The sequence below is a fragment of the Macrotis lagotis genome, chromosome X (genome assembly GCF_037893015.1).
Source record: "Macrotis lagotis isolate mMagLag1 chromosome X, bilby.v1.9.chrom.fasta, whole genome shotgun sequence".
Taxonomy (NCBI): Eukaryota; Metazoa; Chordata; class Mammalia; order Peramelemorphia; family Peramelidae; genus Macrotis; species Macrotis lagotis.
Genome location: NC_133666.1, coordinates 484,618,087 through 484,641,066, shown reverse-complemented (window position 1 = coordinate 484,641,066; position 22,980 = coordinate 484,618,087). Strand labels below are relative to the sequence as shown.

The window sequence follows — 22,980 nt, the reverse complement described above, 5'->3', positions numbered from 1 at the left end:
GAGAAAATTGGGAAGGATGTGGGTGGTTCAAGACAGGTCTTTACATCATACTCTGTGGCTTATGGGTTACTTGGGGTTGGGTGGGGTACTGGGAAAAAGGAGAAAAGAGGGTCTACTTTGTAGAGAGAATGAGGACCACAATCAGACCATACAGGCCAAACACATCAGAAAAGATTAGAATCAGGATCTTTCCCCAAATAGTCAGGGTTGCCGTGCTGTCCCCTGAACACTAGCATCTCCAACAATTCCAATGGCAAAGCCAGCTGCCAGCCTCCTCAGACCCACACTGAGTCCTGTTCCCAGCTGAAGAAAGCACTTGAACAGGGTGATAATACTCTGTCAGAGAGATGACAATGAGAACAGCCACCACCAGATCATAGATAGTAATGATACTGGCCACGATGACAGGAATGATTGACTTTATGATCAGCCCAGGTCACACGACTGACATGGCTGTAATACCAGTGCCGCTTTTTGCTGTGCTGAAAGTTGCCTCAAGAGAGTTGAAGAACATGATGGCCGAGGCTCCTATGAGGGTGAAAAAGGAAGTGTATTGAGTTGTTGTGGACCTGTCTATGCATGGTCGGTAGGCTGGAAGATGGACGGGGTGAGTGGAGAGAGGCAAGGGCATGGGGCTGGAAAGCTGGTAAATGACCTGAGGGTGGGCAGGCAGGTGGGAAGGTTTGAATTCTATACATTTCTTTATATATTATCTTCTTAATTAGATTGTAAGCTCTTTGAAGAAAGTACTGTCTTTTGCCTCTCTTTGTATCCTTAGTACTTATCATAGCACCACACATATAGTAAATATTTAATAAATAGCACTAGTTGATTGATTGAAAAAAGGGAAAAATTATTCAACTATCTAAACAACCAATTAGATTTAAAATGTCTTTCAGGTGTGAACTTTTGCTTAGCTCTTTATATTTATTAAGTCACCTAGGTTACTTTGTGCATAATGTCTTGCATAAATTTCTCACTGCACAAGTGACTAATTTTTTGGTTACACCCATAGTTGTAAACACAACTTTTATTTTTGAGTATCTTCATTTATAGTACTAGCTGGATGCAGTCTGAGAATGTTAGAATACTTTGTTTGGATAATGTTGAATTAATGCAATACTCAGAATTCTGTTAGTTCTTATGATTCTATGTGTAATTATTATAAAATTAACTGTCAAGATAATAGGAATTATTAGAGAATAACAGTATTATTTAATAATGTCTATCTACAAAGAATATATCTTAACAAAATTTGTCTATTTAAACAAAACAAAGCTTTTTGGTCTTGGATTATATATATATATATATATATATATATATATATATATATATATACACATATATGCGTATGTATTTATATATCTACCCTATTTTTTTTTTTAGGTTTTTGCAAGGCAAATGGGGTTAAGTGGCTTGCCCAAGGCCAAACAGCTAGGTAATTATTAAATGTCTGAGACCGGATTTGAACCCAGGTACTCCTGACTTCAAGGCCAGTGCTTTATCCACTACGCCACCTAGCTGCCCTTATCTTCCCTATTCTTTTCTAAAATTAGAACATTTTCCTTTCCTCCTCCTGTTTAAATATTCTTCAGTGAGAGGACTTCGTCTTTTCCCTTTTACATGAGTAGAATTTGTCTCTCTTGCTTCTTTTTTTTGACAAACGTGTGCAGATTAGTTATTTTTGTTATGAACAATTAGGATTAAGAGAAAGAGATATATGAGATAATTTTTATAAAGCATTTATCAGATTTTGAAGGGTTGGTTTTTGTGTATTACTATGTTTTGTTTTTCCTCCTCTGGATGGGGATAACATAGTCCATAGCTGATCTAATACAGTTGTCCTAGTTCTCTTAACTGCTTGAGAGGTGCTGCCTCCATCAAGGTTGGTCATCTCACAGTGTTGTTGTTCTTGGTTCTACTGGTTCTACTTGGTTCTACTCCCTTCACTCAGCATCAGAGCCCTTAAATCATTCCATGCTTGCCTAAAGTCTGACCATTTATGTTTTGTTATAGCACAATAGTATTCGATAATATTCATGTACCATAACTTGTTTAGCCATTTCCCAATTTATGGGCCTTACCTCAATTTCCAATTCTCTGCTACTACAAAAAGCTACTATGAATATTCCCCATCGCCCCCATTTTGAATAATTTCTTTGGGATATAGACCTAGAATTGGAATTGCTGGTTCAAAGGTTATGAAAATTTTATTGCTCTTTGGGCATAGTTCCATATTGTTTTCTAGAGAGGTTGGATCTATTCACAACTCTACCAGCAATGCATGATTGTCCTAATCCTCTCATAACTTTAACAGTGATCATTTTCCCTTTTTCTCATTTTGACTAATCTGATAGATTTGAGATAATATCTCATTGTTTTAATTTGTGTTTCTCTAATCAATAAAGATTTGGAACATTTTTTCATATGATTTTATATAACTTTAATTTCTTCATTTGAAAAATGTCTGTTCTATACTTTTACCATTTAACAGTCTTTCTTGCTTCTTGACCTTCACTCTGAACCCTTGGAATAAAAATATCCATAGTCATTGCCTAAACTATGACAATTTTATTGAAAGGTAATGGTGTCTTATGACCCCTGGGACCAGACATTCCGCTCAAGCAGATTAAGACCACTGATCACTCTGATGTTACTTTTATTCAAACTAGATCACTTCTTAAAAAAAAATATATATATATATATATATTGTTTTGTCAAATTACTTATAAATTCTCTTCCTTCTTTAAGAAGGCAAACAGTTTAATTTAGAAAATATATATTCATGCCATCATGGAAAATATATTTCCATATGAAAGAAAATACAGATAAAAATACAAGAAAAATAAAGTGAACAACAATTAAACTCTGATCTGTATTTAGACTCCCATCAGTTCCTTTACTTGAGTGGATGATATCAATAATTTTTTTTGGAATTTTCTTGGACCATTATGTTTATGAAAATGCCTAAGTCACAGTTGATCATTATATAATATTGATGTTATGGTATACAATATTCTCCTGGTTCTACTCACATCATTTTGCATCAATTAATATAATTCCTTCTTAGATGGTTCTGAAAGAATCCTGCACATTATATGTAATAATATCACAATCATATATTATATCAAGTTCAGCCATTCCCCCATTGGTGGACAAACCCTCAATATTCAATTCTTGGCCATCCAAAAAAAAACTGCTATAAATCTTTTTGTAAATATAACTCTTTCTGCACACATTTTTTAAATCACTTTGAGATATAGTTCTAAAAGTGATATTGCTATCAAAAGGTATATGCTGTCTTAAAGCCCTTTGTACATAGTTACAAATTGTTCTACAATATGTTTGACTCTGTTCACAATTCCAACTTTCAATATCCCCTCTAACTCTAGCCATTTTACTTTGTACATTAGCCAATTTGATGGTGTGAAGTGTTATCTCAGAATTGTTTTAGCTTGCATTTCTTTAATCAGAAGTGATTAAGAACAGTTTTATATGACTATAAATAGATTTTTTCCCCTTAATAGCCAGATGACTCTATGGATAAAACTTTAGGCCTGGTGTTGGGAAGACCTGAGTTCAAATCTGGTCTCAGACTCTGTGCATGTTATTTAATCTCTGTTGTTTTAGTCTACTAGAGAAGGCAATGGAAAATCACTTCAGTATCTTTACCAAGAAAATAACATGGACAATATACTCCATGGAGTCCCAAAAAAGCAGAGCTGACTGAATGAACAATAATCACTGCTTTGATTTCATCTTTAAAAATGCCTATTCTTATCTTCTGGCTATATAGCAATTAAGGAATAACTCATATTCATATAAATTTGACTCAGTTCTCTGAATATTTGAGAAGTGAGAACTTTAGTAGAGAAACTTGATATAAAATCCCTCCATACCCAGTTTTTTGGTTTCCTTAAAATTTAAGCTACATTGTTTAGAGGTCTTCTCTCTGCTCTCTTCCATTCTAGTTGATACCATTGCCAACATAGGCCTGGAAACTCCTTTTACTCTCTTAGATGAAAAGAAGTTTGTTCTCAGGGGATTTTTTAAATTGAGTATCTCATTTTAAGAATCTATTTAAACTGCTTCAAAAAATGCATAGAAGACAGTTTCAGTGATACCACTTACTTAAATTATAATAATGGAATGATTGCATTGATTATAAAATATTTGTTAGATGGTTATGGCTACCATTGTAGGGAAATTAGATTTTTCATTGTTCTCCAAGTTCTCTTTTTACTTTAATACAGTTCTAATAAATTATTTATCTTGAAGATTTACAATATAATAAAAAACCTCATTTTGAATTCCAGTTCAAGTATATGCAATTTACATGCTAATCTTTCTCACATTTGCATTCCAAGGTTGACATACAGTATGCTACAGTGGATCATCCCCAAGCTGACCACAGATGATACATTTTTCAACCAACTGCAACTATTGATGACTATTTTAAATTATAGAAGGGTCAATCACATTGCTGGAAGAGAAATCCATTCTAAGGAAATCATACTTGTATTATTGAGTCGGGACATTTTCTAAACCCTTTAAGTATACCAGAAATTTCAGTGGACATGCACACACACACACACACACACACACACACACACACATACACACACATACAGACAAGCACATATAGACACACAGAGATTCACACACAGATGGTGGTGCAATTTGATTTGGCATTAAAAATTTTGAAAATGTTATGGTATTCCATTTAGTGACATTATTGTTATCCAGATTAAATTAATCAAACCAAGTATATGACTTTTGTAAATTAATGATCTTATTTTTCTGTGATTTTGATCATTAAAAAATAAGAGTTTTGAGTGATTAAACTGTAGAATCTGACAAAGAAATAATCATTGAACAAACAAGCTATGAAGTGGGTTATGAGCACTTACACAAATTACATTTACTCAATTCATGTCATTTCCATCCCTCAGATTAAATGAATACTTTCCTATATATTTCTATAAATAATACAATACTCAAGGCTTTTTATTCTTATCAGAATCCTCTTACTTTAAAATTAGATTTTCAGATTTTGAAATAATGTTTAAAGAGAAGGAACCTTGAATATATCAGTTCCATTCAAGAAGAAAAGTATGAGGTTTTCCTATAAGGATGTTACAGAATCATAAACTATAGTACAAACAACATGAATTGTCTTTGTGTAATGATAATGATATACAAGACTTTTCTCATATTTGAACAATGGAAAAATGTTTTTTTTTTTTTAAAAGTAATGTTTTCCTTCAAGAATCTTAGTTTCCCTATTAGACTGACTATGGATAATGCTATCCCCATCTAGAGGAAGATAAGCAAAACAAACAAAGCAAAACAAAAAATCCTTCAGAATCTGATGAACAATATATTCATTTAAAAAATCTCTTATATATTTATTTCTCTTAATCTTAATTGCTAATCCCCAAAATGACTAATTTATGAACATGCTTAACACAAATGTGCATGTAAAATATTAACCTGACCATTCCACTGAGGAGAAGGGGGTGGGAAGGGAGGGTGGAAGGAAATTTTGTAACTTAAAAATGTACATAAGCACCTCAGTGAAAAAAAACTTTCATAACATGTATTGGGGAAAAATAAACATCAACAAAAAAAAAATCTTACTTTCAGGGACATAATAAAGATTGCGAAGTGATGGCAGGACATCCCAAAAACTCTACCCCAGAACATTTAAATGCCATTAAATAATGACTCTATCCCAGACCATTTAAATGTCTTTAAATAATGACTGTAACCAAATTCTAGAGTGGCAGAATGTAGAAACACCAAGTGAAATAATTTTCTGGCCTAAGACAGCTAGGTAGATACGAGGGCAGGGTCTGTTACACTCCGACTGGAAAGGGCTGCAGTACAGCCCTGGTCACACCAGAGTGAACTGACTCCAGTTATCCAGGCATTGAGTGCCTGGGGGCACCCTGGGTTTGTGGCAAGGGGAAGTTTTCAGACCTCTCAGCCCAGGAAATTGCCAAGCATAACTTGTGTGGAATGAAAACTCTACCATACCAGAGCACAGAACCCAGTCCAGCACAGGCCTCAGCATAGCCCCAGCCCCAGGAACCAGAAGCAGGTCTGAGGAGCCACCCAGCAGGGTGCCACCTATCAGCAGGATAGAAAGGAATGCTTTTGGTCATCCACAGACCAGAGCACAAACCAGGAGAGCAAAAAGAGTTTCTCATTAGACCTTGAAGGATTTGGATCCCCTGGAAGGTATCCCTGACAACAGCTACAATAACTCTCAAAAAGTTGGGAAAGTACATACTCCATCAAGGAAGCAGAGCTCCACCTTAACAAAGAGCTAAAATCAAGTAATAAGCTGGGGAAATGAGCAAACAACAGAAGAAAAAAAATCTGACCATAGACAGTCACTTTGATCCTGTGGAGGATCAAAATACACACTCAGAACATATCAAAGTCAAAGCTTCTGTATCCAAAGCCTCCAAGAAAAATATGGATTTTTCAGGCTATTTAAGAGTTCAAAAAGAGAATTTAAAAATCAAATAAAGGAGGAAGAGGAAAAACTGGGAAGAGCAATGACCAAAAATACTAAAGAAAATATTAAAGAAAATAAAATCTTAAAAACCAGTTTAGGTCAAATGGGAAAAAATACAGTCCAAAAAATCAATGAGGAGAAGAATGCCTTAAAAATCAGAGTTGACCAGATGGAAAACTATGATGAAAACTAGCTGAAGAAAATAATTCCTCCAAATGTGGAATGGAGGTAAGGTAATTTGATGACTTTGTGAGAAATCAAGAAAAAAATAAAACAAAACTGGAAGAAAGGAAAAATTAGATTAAATTGTAAAATATCTAATTGAAAAACAATGGACCTGGCAAACAGATCCAGGAGAAATAATTGTAAAAAATATTTGGTCATCCAAAAACCATGACCAGGAAAAGAGTCGAATCTAGAAATTAATTTTCAAGAAATTCTCCAGGAAAATTGCCCTGATAACCTAGAAGTAGAGGGTAAAATAGAAATTGAATGAATTCACTGATCACCTCATGGAAGAGATCCCTTTCAGAATATTATAGCTAAATTCCAGAACTCTCAAGTCAAAGAGGAAAAATGTTACAAGTAGCCAGAAAGAAACAATTCTAAAATTGGAGAGCTGCTATCAGGATTACACAGGATTCAGCAGCTTCTATATTACAGGCTGATAGGCTTAGAATATAATATTCCAGAAGACAAAAGATCTTGGATTACAACTGAAAATAAACTACCCAGCAAAACTGAACATACTCTTTCCAGGGGAAAAGATGAATTTTTCAATGAAATATGGGATTTTCAATCTTTTCTGATGAAAGAACCAGAACTGAACAGAAAGTTTGATCTTGAAATATAAGACTTAGGTGAACATAGAGAGAGTGAATGGGAAGGGCAAATTATGAGGGATTTAATGATGTTGAATTACTTGTATTCCAGGATGTGAAGATGGTACTATAACTCATTTGAAACTTCTCATTTATTAGGTCATTTAGAAGTAACATACATAGACAAGGCACAGGAGGAGTTGATTATAAAGTTATGATATAGTATAAAGATGAAGTTAATGGGTGAGAAAGGAATGTAATGGGAGAAAGGGACTGGAGAAAAAAGGGCTAAGTTATTTCACATAAAAAAGGCAAGAACAAACTTTTGCAATGGAGTGGAAGGGAAGGAGGTGTGGTGAAGTGAATGAACCTTTATTCTCATCAGAACTGACTTAGAGAGGAAATAACATGCAAACTCAATTGGGTGTAGAAAGCTATCTTATCCTAGATGGAAATAGGAGAGGAAAGGGATGGGAGAAGTAGTTGATGAAGAAAGGGAAGATCATGAAAGAGGGCAGTCAGATACAAACATACTTTTGAGGAGGAACAGAGTGAAAGGAGAGAAAGAATAGAATAAATGGGGGTGGGGAGGAATAAGATTGAGGGAAATACAGGTAGCAATAGCAACAGTGGGGAAAATATATTGAAGCAATTTCTCTGATGGATTTATGATAAAAAATATCATCCATACCAAAGAAAGTGTTAATGGTATCTGAATACAGACCGAAGCACATTTTTTCTCTCACTTTATTTTTCTTGAGGTTTCACTTTCTTTGTGAGTAAAGGGGTTTTGTTTACTTTTACAACAAGATTATTGTAGTAATGTGAAAAAATAAGTAATAATTATTTTAAAAAAATTTTATTCCTAAATATCTAGTTCCAAGAAGTGCTGCTCAAGTAATACATAGAAGCTTATCAAAATGTGTACTCTTTCTCTCTCATGCTGATTATTGGCTTGGTACCTGTAAATCACTACAAAGGGAGAGTAGAACCAAGATGAGTAGGAAAGAGGAACAAAAAAAAAGGCTAAGGAAAGGGATTGTTTTGGTTGATGATCCCTCTGTCTCTCAGTAAGCTTTCTCCAGATTGCATAAACTTCTTCCTCTCCATCATCATTATAACCTTTTTGTCCTTTTGCATTTGTTATAATCTCATGGATGGCATGACTTTCTCTTTAATTATACCTCTTATTATCCTTGTTTCCTTCAAAATTTAGCTCAAGTGCCTTTCCTGATTGGAAAACAATTCCCTTGTTTTTATTTTATTTTGCTTTTATTGTGTGTGTGTATATATGTGTGTGTGTGTGTGTGTGTGTGTGTGTGTGTGTATGGTTATATATGAATAAACACACACACACACACACACACATATATATATATAGAGAGAGAGAGAAAGAGAGAGAGAGAGAAACAATGAGAGAGAGAGAGAGAGAGAGAGAGAGAGAGAGAGATAAGAACGAGAGCCTTTCTTAAGGCAGTTAGGTAGTGTAGTGAATAGAGTGCAGGGCCAAGTCAGGAAGACCTAAAAGACCTGAATTCAAATCTAGACTCAGACATTTATTAATGGTGTCCATAAGAAAGTCACTAAACCCATTTTAGTTCAGTTTTCTTATATCTGAAATGAACTGAAGAAGGAAATGGCAAACCATTCCAGGATCTTTACCAAGAAAGATGCAAATGAGATCATGAAGAATCAGAAATGACTGGAATGATTGAACAACAAATATCTTCCTTCAGTAAATTCCCTCAAGCAAATGTCAATTTCATTTTTTTTCTGTCTCCATTACCAAGCAGAGTAATGATCCATAATGGTTACTTGCATGTTGATTGATGGTTTTTCTACATCTTTATTATTCAAGTGAAAAATGCTTTTTAAAAGTATACTTTGCCAGGAACCTCCAGCATTAATAACAAAAGGCACACCCTATACAAATTTTCTTTAATAGGATCCTGGACCTTCTTCTCTTTCATATCAATTAATATTCAGAACTTAAACAGAAATATGATTATAGATTTAAAGATGAAAGGGAACTTAGAAGCAACCTAATCCAAATCAATTATTCTATAGTTGAGGAAGAGGAGCCTCAGAACAGTTAAGATCAATCACATTTTTGCCTTCCTGGATCACTTAAAAAGATGGCAGTAGATGGAGGCTTGATATAAGCAATACATTTTATAAAGAAACAACAGGAGATTTTGATGAATCATAATGACTAACATTTATATTCCTATTTTATTCTTCATCGTATAAGTCATTAAAAAGACATATGTGTTTACAATCATCAAGAAATCAAGTTTGTTCTCAAAATATACACGGAAGACTTATTGATGAAGAGATATTGTCAGCATTTTGCTTTACCTACTCAGATGTGCTTTTTTGTAATCAACACATAGTAAACTCAGTGGAGTCATGCATTCTATTCAACTTTCAATAAATAATGTGACCATAAAGATGATGTCTGCTTTAATAATGATTTGTGAAAGCTTGTATGTTTACATCTCATATTTCAATTACTTGATACCCTTAATACATACATAATTCATTCACATAAATGATTTACAAAGTTGACATATATTTGAGTAGTCATCACTATTCTTTCAATCCCTCTTTAATATATCTTATTTCCCCCTATTTTGGAATACCATTTCTTCTAGTCCTTTTACTTTACAAATGAGGAAACTAATATCAAGAGCAGTTAACTAACTAATCTAAGATAGGGAGTCAGTGCTAGCAGATTTGAACCTAGGTTCTCTAATTCCTCATTCAATTATTTCTTAACAATCCTATTGTTGAGTTGTTTCAGTCATGTCTGACACTTCGTGACACATTCGCAATATTCTTGGCAAAGTGGTTTGCCATTTTCTTTATCAGTTCATTTTACAGAAGAGAAAACTGAGACAAACAAGGTTAAGTGACATGCTCAGGGTGACACAACTAGTAAGAGATTGAGGCTGAATTTTAATTCAGATTCTCCTGATTCCAAGGTCCTCACTCTATCCATTTACCTGCCCATATATCATACCGTACCCCACAATATTCCACTATCTAAAAATGCTCCTTATTGAGTCCTGGACCCATGTCAGTTTGCATCTGTAGAATCTATTTCTGATATATATGCTAGTAGTCTAACTGGATAGCTATGTAATCTGGAGAGCAGTGTTTGCCAGAGGCAAAATAATTTTGAAAGCATTGAAAAATGATTTAACAAGATAACTCAGAAAAGAAAAGGTCTTAGCATAGTACTTCCTCTCCCATTCAATAAATTCTAGTGACCCCCTACCTCCTCAGGATCAAATATAAGTCTGTTGTTTGTCATTCAAAATCCTTCTTCACAGTGCCTCTCCCAATTTTTTAAAGTTTTCCAACACCTTACTTCCTTTACCCTCTCTACCACCATCTACAGGTCTATGACATTGGTCTCCTTGCTTTTCTGTGCACACATATCGAAACTCAGGATATTTCCAATGGCCATTCCTTTTGCTTGAAATTCTCTTTCATCATCTCCATATTCTGGCTTCACTCAGTTTTTTTCAAAAAATCTCATCTTCTATGAGAAAACTTTCCTGATTCCCACTTTCTTTTGCATATTCACTTTATTAATCTTGTTTTTTTTATATAGAACTTTTTTTGAATGTGTTTTTCCCATTGGACCATAAGTTCCTTGAGAGTAGGGACTTGCATTTGCCTTTTTCCCCCCGGTGTCTAAAAATTAAGAGGTATTTAACATATATTCCTATTTTCTAATCGATTGGAGAATTCTTGATATAAATATGAAGAATTTAGATAATTATGAGAAGATTAATATAGTAGAGTGAATGTAGAGTGAAATGAGAAATAAATAGATTTAGGAAATCAAAATACACAATTCCTGCTATGGTGTAAAAGGGAGGAATTAAAAAACAAAACTCATTTACATGTAATTATACTGAAGCTTAATTGTGAAGAAGAGATAAGGACATTTTTTTTTCTTTACAGACATGATTTTTATGGCACAATGAAAATACTGCCATACTCAAATGATATGTTCATTAATTATATAAACATTCTCCCTCTCTCTCCTCTTTCTTTTTATATTTTAATTTGAGAAAATACTGATTGGATATAGGATGTCATTTTTTAAAGGAGTTAAATTAAAAATTAAAATTTATAACTAATTTCTGACTCCAAAATTCAACAATACTAGATGCCCCATCTAGGGTACTAACATATATATCTGAAATTGCTTTGGGGCTATGTGTTGAACAAATTATTCGTGTGTATATATGTATATATATATATATATATATATATTTAAATATATAAATTCCTACTTAAGTATATAAAAGACAACTTGAGGTTAATAAACCACATATTATTCTTGGGGACACAGACCTATTGATGTGAATAAAGTGCCCAAAGTTTATAATAAAAGGCAACATTTTATGGACATTTTGAAAACTTTTCATTATTGGTTAATATGAAGAAAAAACATAAACAAATATCTTAATATTTTATTTCTAACTGAAAATAATTAAGGTCCATCTGATTATGAGCTTAGGTATCTCTTGAAACCTTTTCTTTTGGCAAAAATAACCTAAAACAATTTTATGACTACAGAATAAGTTAATAGCCTAATCAAAATTCAGACTTTATTTCTTTCATTTAAAATGGAATTCCTCTAAGCTTCCATTGACCAATGAGAGAATTCTCAAGGAACATTTCAGCTATCTTACTGAATATCTCCTATGCAAGGAGATAGTATGAAACTAAGCAATATCATAGCTTCTATTAGTCACATGGGACTGAAACAGCTAAGTAGAACATCTGGATCCAATAGTGGATTTTCATTCTACTCTAGCTAGTAAGTACAATGGTTTAACGGATTCCTTTACTCTTTCATTCCTCCTGTCTGTTTAGACAGACTGAAAAAAAAATGTTCCTTTTCCTATTAACTATTTGTTTTGATTTATATTAGCCTCATCTCTTTTTAGAAATGATTTCATTTGCATTATTCATAGATATGACATTACTTGAGATAAAGTGTTTATGGAGGGAAGACCACGAGGGTTTTATACCACTCAAAATAGTTAACACCTTCAGATTCTAGCTTGGGGATGAGTTGGGGGGGTCCTCATATCACTATTTACTTTTATTAATAATTATCTGTGATGTAACCAGAACCCTGAGTTTTAACCCAAAAACTCATTAAATATCCCCTGAATAAATGAGCCCTTTAAATATTTTGTGACTGACAGTGTGAACACAGGTGCAGGTCCTGGTCAATGGAGGATAAATTTTGCCCATATTAAACAGAAGAGTTAAGAAGTAAGAAGAGCACAGAACCTTTTGCTCTACAGCTGCACTTCCTGTGAAATTTACAACATTAAATTCAACAATTAGCATTATTTACCCACTCTTTAACTTTAAAGAATTACAAATATGAAATCCTAAATTAATTGCAATGTTAACTTAAGGCATGATTCTTTCCTTGAGGGCTGTATATAATAGGATATGACATTTGAAATAACATGACAAAATATTGCACTGGTCATGTTCAAAATAAAGTATTATTTGCAAACTGAGAGGAAAATGTTTTTACCTTCTCAAGGAATCAGGGTGAGTTTTGTGGCAGATGTGGGGTTTTGATTTAAAAAAAAATAAGAGATAAGGCACAGTAGAGAACATTACAGGCAGCAGAAGCAAATATAGCTTTAGAACTTGAAAAGTTCTTACTTACAAGCCAGAGATTGAATTTCCTGTAGAACTGATGCAGGGGAAACATGAAGAGAATTGTGAATGTAACAGAAATAATTTGGTTGGAGAAGCAAATTGACTCTTGAGATGTAAATTGACTTGAAGTAGAGAATTATGATTGTAACAGAAACAACTGTAATCTTAAAAGCTGCTTGGGTGGAGAAGCTCCCCATTCTTCATATACCATTGATTCATTGTTTAATGTAAAATTTGTATCCTGATCTCCTTAGGCTTTACCCTCTACCTAATTTGGGGTCCAGTATAGGGGAAGGGAGTTCACCTTTTGCCCCTCTGGATGAGGGTAAGACATAAAAACCTGAACTGGAGTCCAGTTCTGGGCAACAGTCTTCTTTGACCAGCCTATGCTACTTCGCTGTTCATTTCTCTCTCTCTCTCTCTCTCTCTCTCTCTCTCTCTCTCTCTCTCTCTCTCTCTCCCTCCCTCCCTCCTTTACTCCCTCCCTCTCTCTCTCTCTCCCTCTCCTTATCCTTTCTTTGTGACCTTTTAAATAAATTTTTGCTTTATTTCCACTAATACTTTCCCAAGTCTGAATAATGATTCCTCATAGGCAGAATCAGACCCAAGTAGCCAGTATTTACAGAATCAGTTTTTTAATTAATATGAGATAAGACTGAAGAGATGGGATAGGAAGAGATTGTAGAAGATCTTAGATTACAAGCTATCAGCAACCATATAAAAATGCTCCAAATTAGTATTAGAGAAAGGAATCCAAATTAAGGTAAATTTGATTTTCATTTCATGCCCATAAGACTGATAAAGATGACAAAAGAGGAAAATGAAAAATTCTGGAGGTTAAAAAGAGAAAATAGTCATTCTAATGCATTAGTAGAAATGTGAATTTGTACAACTATTCTTAGAAAACAATTTGGATCTATAATTCAAAGTTACCAAATTGTACATATTCTTTAGAATGATAATAATAGACAAATATCATAAAGAAAACAAAGAAAAGAAGGGAATCCAGATGTACAAATATATTTATAGCAGTTTTTTTTCTTAGTAGTAAAATTGGAAACTAAGGAGGTACTGAGTGGAGAATAAATAAGCAATATCAGATAAACCATGGAATATTATTGTACTATAAGAAATGGTGAAATAAACTACTTCAGAGGGAACTGAGAAGACCTCTCTGAAATAAAGAAGCACATGAAGATAAATTGAGAACACTCACTCAATGATAACTTTATTCAGGAGAATAAAGCTTTGAAAGACTAGAAATATGATCAGTTAAATGACAAATTATAATCTATAATACCAAGAATGAAAACTGCTAGTCACTCTTGTCAATTTGGGCCTTCAAATATGAAGTGAGTCATAGATTTTTGGAAATGACTAAATTTGCATATTTTAGGAAGATTATTTTAAGTTGAATGGAATGAGAAAGAGGGGAGATAAAATAAATTCTTGTAAAATTGCCTAGTAATAGTTATATTTTACATTTATAAGCTATTGCAATGTTTACAAAGTTTAGAGAAACACTTGTGAGATAAGAACAGGTATTATCCCTATTTTAAAATGGTTTCAATGGAGAGGAAACATGATAGGACTTGTAGAATATGGGATTTAGGATGAGTCTTTGGAGGAGGCTAGGTGGTGCAGTGGATAAAGCACCCCGGCCCTAGAGTCAGGAGTACCAGGGTTCAAATCTGGTCTCAGACACTTAATAATTATTTAGCTGTGTGGCCTTGGGCAAGCCACTTAACCCCATTTGCCTTGCAAAAACCTAAAAAACAAAACAAAAAAGATGAGTCTTCACTTCAGGGAAGTGTGGAGATGTATAAAGGATGATTTTCTAAGGTAACACAGGTATCAAAAACAGAAGTATAACTTGAATTCAAGTCTTCTAACTCCAGAATCATCATCAAGCAAGTCTACAAGGAACTAAAGTTTTATTCTGATTTTCTCAATAAGTAAATTTAAAAGGAACATTTTATTGTCAAGCACTGGCATCTGTTTGTCAAAGAAGAAAATATATAAGCAATTTAACTATACAAATAAACTAAAACATCTTAGCACATGAAACATTAAATTCTAAAAGCCAGGATATTCATTCTAATTTACAGAAGAAAAAAGAAAATATATGGGAAAAAAGAACTATAATAGTAGCTGATTAAGTACAAATGATGAACCTCCTGCTGCTGCTTTTCCAAACAGAAAAGCCATTGTTCATCTAAATTAAGGATGAATACCATTAAATACAAAGGGAATGATTAGAAAATCCTAAAGTGTGGCTAAAGCACTTTTTTAATTTAGCAAGTTGGTTGCTATACAAACATAGCTCCTGGTTAAACACATCGTCTGGAAGAAAAATATATCTAAGATGTTCATTTATCTTCTGGAAATTTCAAGAGGCAAGAGAGTATGTACAACTACAAGAAGGGAAAAAAGAATAAACAAGAGAAAGATAAAAGAGAGCATAGTTAAACAGGTACAAAGGGGAAAAATAAAGCAATCAGATTAAGAATAAGAAAGATGGGGGGGAGAGGGGAGGTTTAGAAGGAAATTTCAATGCTCCAAAATTTTATTTTGGAGTATTACTCATTGCTCCTTAATTAATCTTTTGTAATTCCAAGGGAACTGGCATTTTTGGATATACACCTGGACTCATTAATTCCTAGATTCAGGTATGCAGGTTGTTTCTTCTAGTATACTGAATTACTTTGCCTTTTGGAAAAAAAATATTTTATTCCTTCTTGTAGCTTCTGATGGGTATACAATAGTCTTGTTATTAGAATTTTCTTTTCCTTAATTTTGAACTTTTTTCTCTTGATGGTGAACAGACTTTATAGTTTATCATTAGGTTTGGAATGTGACTTGGAATGTGCAGCATAGGGTGTTGTTTGTTTTCTGGATATCATATGTGGATTCTTTGGTTTAGCAATTTATTTCTGCACTCAGATGCTGTGGGTCCTTTTCTTATATCTTGCATTATGGTATTCATGTTTCTATCTTGATTTGAATTGTTCTTCCGTAATAGCAAAAAAGATGCTTTTAATCTTATTTTATATAAGAAAGATTTTTTTTTGGTTTGGATTGAATATTTTATAATGTTATCATTTTGTTACGTCTTTCTAGATTGTCCTTCATATTTGTGTGTTTCCATCCCCTGTCGATTATTTTCCTCTTGTTAATTTTTTGTGATTTTATCAAAGTATATTTAAGAGTATTTTTTTCCTGCTCTTTATTTCAATGGTAGAGTATATAAATACTTTTATTTTTCTCCTGTAAACCATTCAGGATTTTTTGCTTTCTTGTGAATCCATGGAGTATTTTGCATCATAAGGTACTAATTCATTTTTCTTTGTTTTCAATATTTATTCAAAAATACCTGGAATGATTTAGGTGATCTAGAGGCCAAATTTCCTTCTGTTATTAATATGTTCTCTGATGGTTTATTTGATTATACTCAAGATATGCAACTGAGTTTTCTTCATCTTGAATGAAGTTGTATTGTTTAGTCTTTTTTCTTTATATTATTTCTATATTCTTCACTTTCTGATGGCTTCTACTTAAATGGATATTATATCCTCCCCTCCCAAACACACACAAAAGGATGGCCCTCAGAGATGTCTCAATTTCCACCAAAGGTGGGAAATTGAATAGCCTCAGGTAATTTTTCCTAAGTAACTTTCAAAAGGGGCATAACTGCCTTAAATTTAGTATGGCCCATTTTCCTTCTGGTCTTTTGGAGTTCCCCACCCGACTCGGTTCTCTCTGTTGATCATTGCTCTAGCTGAACTCTATAGCAGTCTTGTTCTGTAGTTCAATCAGTGCAACTTTCTGATTTTTGGTTTCCTATGATGCAAAGGAATGGGTAGATTGAGGAAGAATTGAGTGTTTGCAACTCTTTCTATTGGCTTATGAAATACTTCCAGATCATTGTGATTGAGGAGTGAAAAGGATGCTGAGTGAGATAAGGGTGAGTGTTTAGCTTTCCATGATATTAGTTCACTGTGTTTTTTAAAAATCTTGTTAGGGTTCATCTTGTTCAAAGATCATAGCGATACAGGAAATCATGAACATAGGAACATTGTAACTGGAAACAAATTTTGTTATCTTTTGCACTACTAAAATTTTGTAAATCTTACTGATGTCTGTAACCCTTTTTAATATTAGAAACACTTCACCTTTACCTCCAGTATGACCTTGGCCAGGTTATCATTAATAAGGTCAAGCTAAATTTTCCAGGCCTGATAATTATCTTAAGACCACCCTGAGGAGAAACAAACTCTCCAATAAAAGACCCCTGATCACCCCCAAAAGATAAACTCTCCAATGGAGGACTTGTACAACTCCCCAAACAGCACCTTTTCCTATGCATCCTGAGAGGAGCATTTAAGAAGACTGGCAGTTGGTAATTCTCTTCTTCCTTTTTGATTTCCCAAGTGCAAATTAATCTAGCAACTGGCCTGCTTGGTTAATCTGCATTACTTAAAATAAACAAACAAACAAACAAACAAAAATGTGGACTTTAACTTCTCTGAACTTTCTCTATCATTTTCCTTGTGTTGTAAAGACTTCTTTTTTTCAAGAGAAGTTTGGGGTTTTATTAAGGATTGTACCATTTTCCAAAGAACAAACAACTTACTCTTTCCCATTGATTTATCGATCCAGACCATTGCCCATTTGCAGCAATTCTTCAAAATGGTTGTTCTGATGTACTACTCCTATGAACTGTCTCTCTATTTTTATATTATATATACCTTTTTTCTATTTTAATTTTTTCCTTTTATTTATTTAGACATTACTAAAATATTTTTGTTTAAGAGTAAGCAATAATGGATTTTTAATAAACCTCTTTTTTTCTTTTTTACCTGCATTCTCCAGTTGATTCTTGATTCATCATAGGGAAAAACTGAACCTTTCCCACAACAATAGAAATAGCTAAATTTTCTCCATTTTTGCACATAATTCTTTTTATGGAGAGGTTTCAGAAGTTGTAAGAACTGAAGAGTATCTTATCCTCTATCTTTTTGCTTCTGCTTCCTGAGAGTTTTCATTCCTTTTTTTTCCCAAACAACAAATAATTTTGATTGTCTTTTATCTTTTCACCAATCACAAAAACAAATTTATTTTATTTTTAAGTATTTATTTATTCATTCATTCATTAATTCATTTGTTTTTTTGCTTGTTTACTCATTTCTTTCTTCCTTCCTTCCTTCCTTCCTTCCTGCCTTTCTTTCTTTCTTTCTTTCTTTCTTTCTTTCTTTCTTTCTTTCTTTCTTTCTTTCTTTCTTTCTTTCTTTCTTTCTTTCTTTCTTTCTTTCTTTCTTTCTTTCTTTCTTTCTTTCTTTCTTTCTTTTTCCCGGTTATTTATAAAGGTAATTTTCAACATTCATTTTTGTCTCTCTCACTCTTCCTCTATCTACTGTAGGATGACAAGTAATCTGAAAAAGGTTATATATATACAATCATGTTACATATATTTATCTACATTCATATTCTATACTTCTTTTCCTGGATGTGGATGACATTTTCCATTGCATTTTTTTTTTATTTTTGAATGCTATTTTATTTTATTTTTAATTATATACAAAAATACTTTTCAGTATTCATCTTTTTGCAAGCTTTTGAGTTGCACATTTTTTTTACCTCCATCCCTCTGCCCTTCCCACAACAGCAAATAAGCTGATAAAGGTTGCACATCTACAGTCATGTTTAACAAATTTCCATATTAGTCATTCTGAAAGAAGAATCAGAACTAGACAGAAACGTTGCTGTAGGGGACTGTGAGAGGTTTCACCTGTCTAGAAGAGAGATGTTGCAGTTATTCTGCCTTTCCTGAGGTGGCAGTAAAGTGGGTGAGGATCAGTGTTCTCTGCTTAACCATTTTTGTAGCAAAATAAATTAATTTTCTTGTTTGAGCTTTCTTTTTGACAGTCAATTATTTTAATTCAAAAGTTAAAAAAGATATAATTCTACAATGGTCAGAAAATTTCAGCAATCATCCATCAGTAGAAATTCATAAGGTCATGGGCATGAACTATCTGCAGGAATAAGCTTCTTGCTGCTGTTAGCTTATCTTTAAGCATGCCAGAATCTCTTGAAAGGATGAATGGCAATGCATGCTTTGCTAGTTGGAAGGAGTTCTTCATTGAATCAACAAGGATCTCATACTGTACTGTCTTCTGCTAGTACTTCATAATGTACTATCTTCTGCCAGCACTTCTTCCAATAATTTGCAATGAATATTTAACATTGGAAGTAAAAGGTCCACTTCCTTTATCTTCTCAACACTGTGGAGATGTGGACCAGATCAGTAATATCTTGAACAGTTTTGTCTGTCTGCTAGAGACTTAGATGAACTGAATTCTTATCCAGAGTATAAGATCCAGATCCTTCCATAACTTAAAAGGAAATTTGAAGAAAACCTTTCATTGAGTTATAGTAGAGAAGTCAGATCTGCTACATGGGAGCCATACAGAGTATCTAGGGGTGATTAGGGAGAAAAATGGTACTTTAGAAGAGATAATTTTGATGATTGTGGTCAACCCAGTGTTTGATTATTACCATGGAAGTTGTTCTTAAGAATGTGGTTATTATGATAGAATGGATTATGAAGATAACATATTAAGAGCTGGATAAAGGTATAGGAATGAAGTTTTTATGACAAAACCTCACATTACTATCATCAATTTGACAGTGAGTATGAGACAATGGGTTGTGGTCAGATCCTTTAAAAGAAAGATCTCTCTGTGAGGAAAAGGAAGGAACTACTCCAAGGAGGAATATTGAAGACTTCCATTTCTTTGGATTCTTTCAAAAGGTTATTCCCCATCTATGTTCTTTATGTGCAATACCAGTTCATTATAAGGAATGGAATCAACACATCAATGGAACAACATAGTAGAAGTTGCCAATTTCCTGAAATCTATCCAGAATGGATTCCTGACAATTATTCTGGACATGAAATGGTACTCCATTTATGTTACAGCAATCTACAAGTCATGTTCCAGCACCAGGAATTTTGGACCTTACACTTTCATTCCATCTTAGGGGCTCATCTGTTGGACCAAAAGGAAATACAGGTTCCAGAAATGGAAATATACAAAGACCAAGACACATGAATAAAGCTTAATGAAAACTAGTAGAATTGCACACATGGATGTCTATGGTGGGAAAAAACGTGACATACCAAGTTTTGCAGCTGGTTGAACCATTTGGAATGATTTCAAAGTCTCTGATCTTAAATAAAATCAATGAAGCATTTATTGAAATGTCTACCACAGAAGATGTTCAAGCTGCAGTGCAAGATCATACAACCACACCAGCAATAGTATTTGACAAACCAATAAAAATTCATTTATCCCAGAAGGTGGGAAATCTGACCAAAAAGCCTGAAATTGGACATTTAATTTATTGCAACAACTTGTCTCATTCTTGGGTATTCTGATAGTGCCATTGTTAAACTTATTGAACCTTAAGGAAAAATAATTACGTATTGATGAAGATGAAATGCCAGACTTTCATAGAAATTTCATAGAAATGTAGACTTGAGAGGATGCTATGTCTATGTCTGAGTACTTAAAAAAGGTACTTTTCTTCCAGGGTCTATAAATGAAGGTTGTCTTGTCTGAGAAATATAAACAAATGGTACTGAGAATTTCCAATAGAGGAATTGATTTCTTAAAGAAATATAAATCTTGAAAGAGACCTTAATCTCCAGATGGCAAAGACTTTTCAAGTGATGAAGAGTCCAAAACTGATGGCAGCCACAAGAGTGATGTGGAGTTTAAGAAAAAGAACAATAAGAGAAACAAAGTGAAGATGGTGATAAAATCATAAAAGATAAACAGGCAGAGCAAGAACCTGTTTTGCTTCTTGAATCTGAAGATGAGCTACTTCTAAATGAAGAAGAAGCAATTGAATTGCTAGAAAGTGGCAGATCTGTAGGAAAAGACACTGTCCTTGCTAATTTAGGTGATGTGGCTGCAGATATTAAGAAAGAGTTTTCAAAATCACCTTTGAAAACAATGGAAATGCATCTTGGTTCTTCAGGAGCAGCAAAGAAAAAGCTCAAAAGAAAGGTTTAGTCATTCAAGATGAGATTGATAATGAAGAAGATTTGATACTTCAGAAATTTATATAGATCAAGAATGACAATTAAATCTGATGACAAAAATGATAGTTTGGTTGAAATAAGGTGGAAAAGATGGAGGAACTTGATCAAAAGAATGATGAATGGTTGGGAAGTAAATGGATTGTTGGAGACAGTACAGAGCCTGGAGGTTTTGAATCTGCCAAGAACCTTGAGGGATTGAATCTGAATCACCAGAGAAGTGAAAATATAAATTGTGAAAACAAAATTAAAAGGGGAGAATAGCTCAGATGACTATAGAATTAGATCATATCAGTCCAATGTTCTTATTGGTGTGGACTGTGATGCCCAAGACAGGATTTTGCTGTAAATTCTATTCTCTCTTCTATAGAAATTAGAAAGTTGCAATAAATATTCACTATAGCAAGCTTATCTCATTATCAGAAATTAAAGAAATTTCGGAATAAATTGGCTAAAGATCCCAGACAAAAGAAAAAACTTAAGATGTAGGTGAAAAATGCTTAAGGATTTCCAATGACAAGCAGTTTTTTTTTGTTTTCAATATTAATCTCTGAAAGGAAATATTGCATTGTTTTGCTTTAGGAAAAATAATCTTGTTCATGTGATGTTACAATAAAATACATATACAGATGACATAATGCAGAATAATTTTTTGCTTTATGAGAAGGGTAACAAACAGGAATGCTTTATAGAGCTTGACTCCAAGTCACTTAAGATAACTTTTGCAAGATTATGAAAATGTGGATGTGAAGAAAAGTAAACTTCAAAGAAAGGAAATTTCCTTGGTCTCCAGCTTCAAAGAATTGTCAACAAATTTTGATTCTATTCAATAATGATTAAGAAACTTACATTGTATTGTTCATTAATTTTATCTGAAACATTCCACATTCTATCTGAACTAAACAGATTTTTTCATTTGGAATCTGAAATTATTTTGTTTTATTTCATTTCTGGAAATATCCTTGTGTAAAGTAGGCAAATCAAAACTGTAGGTGCAGTTTATTTTATTGTCATCGCTGTTACTCAGATATCAGAAAACTTTTAAGTAATTGGTACTAGATTTTTTCTTTATTTTTGTAATTGTGTATTTTCAGTGAAATGTGAAACAAAACAAAAACATTCCCTTCTCTTTGACCAGTATTAAATTTCATAAGATCTTACTGCTTATTACTTGAATCTTGTAGCTGTCAGAAACATCTGGTACAAGGAAAATTTTGTTTTTGAAGTGTGTAGATCATTACTTTATATTCCTTAAATGTAATTTTACATTTTAAAACAGTTTGGTCATAATCCCAGAAGTATGATTCTAATTAATGTACCTGCACTTTTGACCTTTGTGAATAGAAATTTGCATGTATAATTTCTGTTCACTTGTCATTTTCTGATTATAGGATGCTGATATCTGTGAATTAAAGTTACTAAAGTGATTAGCAATAAACAAACCTAGGTGACAATAATTGTTATATATGCTTTGAATATTACAAAAAAATTAAGGGGGCAGCTAGGTGGTACAGTTGATAGAGCACTGGGCCCTGGAGTCAAGAGTACCTGAATTCAAATCTGGCCTCAGACACTTAATAATTACCTTAATATTTAAGTGGGCAAGCCACTTAACCCCATTGCCTTGCAAAAACTAAAAAAAAAAAAATTAAAGTAAAAACCATGAGAAGAAGAAAAAAATTAAACAAGTTTTCAAAAGTGAAAATAGTAACTTTGCTCTGCATTCAGACTCCATAACTTTTTCTCTGGATGTGGATGTCATTTTCCATCACAAATCTTCTAGACTCATCCTAATTTATTGAACTGAAAGAAACTAAGTA

General features: G+C 33.3%; 1 protein-coding gene and 2 pseudogenes across 1 annotated transcript in view; 1 reads left to right on the top strand and 2 right to left on the bottom strand.

Annotated features, from left to right (window-relative positions):
- The window catches only part of DOK6 (docking protein 6), a 709,371-nt gene that overhangs the window by 565,886 nt on the left and 120,505 nt on the right, over positions 1-22,980 (bottom strand). The window lies entirely within an intron of this gene.
- Positions 113-631, bottom strand: LOC141496829 (V-type proton ATPase 16 kDa proteolipid subunit c-like; annotated as a pseudogene).
- On the top strand, positions 19,025-21,649 carry LOC141496826 (matrin-3 pseudogene; annotated as a pseudogene).